Genomic DNA, 952 nt, shown 5'->3' with positions numbered 1-952 from the left:
GTAGGGCATCAGTGCTGCTTCCTTGAGAAGTAGAGGTAGAAGGATTAGCTTGTTGTTGTGATGAATGGTGTCATTTGTTGTTGAAACCAGGAGGAGGGTTTTGCTGAGGCTGATAGCTGCCTTGCTGGTTGTTCCTAGGCTGATAACCACTCTGTTGGTTGTTGGAATAGGATTTCTGTTGGTAGTTGTTGTACTGAAAGTTTGACTCTTTTTTGTACCAGCTCTTCTTGACCTTCCAAACCCTCAACCTCATGGACAACAGGTGGTGTCTCTTGGTTTGGGTTACCAACAAAGTTCAGTTGCTCTTGGGTGGATTTATCAGCAATGAGTATGTCTATCTTATCCTGTAGAGCCTTTAACTCCTTCCTCGTCTGCTTGTCATCTGTTCTACTGCATCTGTCGTGGTCTCCACTGTAGACTGTGTCACTCTTTACCATGTTATCAACCAGCTCTTTTGCATCTGCCTCAGTTCTTCCCAAGAAGAAACCATTGCTAGTTGTATCCAATCTGGCTATGTACTTAGGAAGAGCACCCCTGTAGAATGTGCTTAGCAAGCTTTCCTTAGAGAAACCATGGTGTGGGCATTGAGCTTGGTAGCCCTTGAATCTGTCCCGGGCTTCACTGAATCCTTCCAAGTTCTTCTGTTGAAAGCTGAAAATCTCATTTCTAAGCTTAGCAGTTCTTGAAGTAGAGAAGAACTTCTCCAAAAAAGCTTTCTTGCAGTCATCCCAGGTGGTGATAGAGTCGCTGGGTAGAGACTTCTTCCACTGACGTGCCTTATCCCCCAAAGAGAAAGGGAATAGCTTGAGCTTTAAGGCATCCTCGGACACTCCATTGGTTTTTGACAACCCACAGTAGCTGTCGAACCTGTCCAAGTGATCAAATGGGTCCTCTAGAGCCAAGCCATGATACTTGTTGTTCTCGATCACGTTGAGGAGTCCTGATTTGATCT

The sequence above is a fragment of the Brassica oleracea genome, chromosome C6 (genome assembly GCF_000695525.1).
Source record: "Brassica oleracea var. oleracea cultivar TO1000 chromosome C6, BOL, whole genome shotgun sequence".
Lineage (NCBI taxonomy): Eukaryota > Viridiplantae > Streptophyta > Magnoliopsida > Brassicales > Brassicaceae > Brassica > Brassica oleracea.
This window is presented reverse-complemented; position numbering follows the sequence as displayed.